A 685-nucleotide genomic window follows, 5' to 3' on the forward strand; every position below is an offset into this window, starting at 1 on the left:
ATGAAATGACCATCTTTGAGACTATTTTGCGAGTAATTGAGTAAACTTCCCTAGTGAAAAATGTTTGGCATCAAGTTCTTGAAAATGCTTCCTCTTCTTTGCTCCCTAATGGACAGAAGCACAACCAATCTCTAATCACATGAAACACAGCTCTCCTTTCCAGCCTGTGATTATGGAGGGGTCCCAGAGAGATGCTAGTTAAGGACTCTGTCAACTTGTCCATTAAAAGAACTGGAGTTACGTGGGAGTTGTGTGTGTTTTCTTTCATTTTCCTTTATTATTAATTTTTTTTCTTCCCCCTGAAAGAGTTCAGATCACAACTGTTTCCAGTGAGGCTAAGCTTTGACATAGATTGTCAGCAGGGGAGGAAATTATCCTCCACCAACTTTGCACTTAAAAAACAAAATGAATGCCGCTTTGATTGGAGAGGACCAATTGGTTCCCTGACCTTACTGTGTTCCAAGATTCCTGCTGATTCGGAGCCTGGGTTCAGGCTCGCTTTAGAGTTGCCAGGAAAAACAGGCACTTGGCATCTTGCTTTGAGGTGACAGGGAAACAGACTCCAGTGTTTCAGCCTGAATATAGAGTTAATTTATCCCCACCCCCTTTCTCCACTGCGCTCCTAGCTCTCCTATTGGTTACCGGCAGCCCTCGACTTGGGGACAATGCCAAGTTTACAACTGAA

The sequence above is a fragment of the Moschus berezovskii genome, chromosome 17, assembly GCF_049115385.1.
Source record: "Moschus berezovskii isolate FMDL1 chromosome 17, NW_MosBer_1.0, whole genome shotgun sequence".
NCBI classification, from domain to species: Eukaryota; Metazoa; Chordata; class Mammalia; order Artiodactyla; family Moschidae; genus Moschus; species Moschus berezovskii.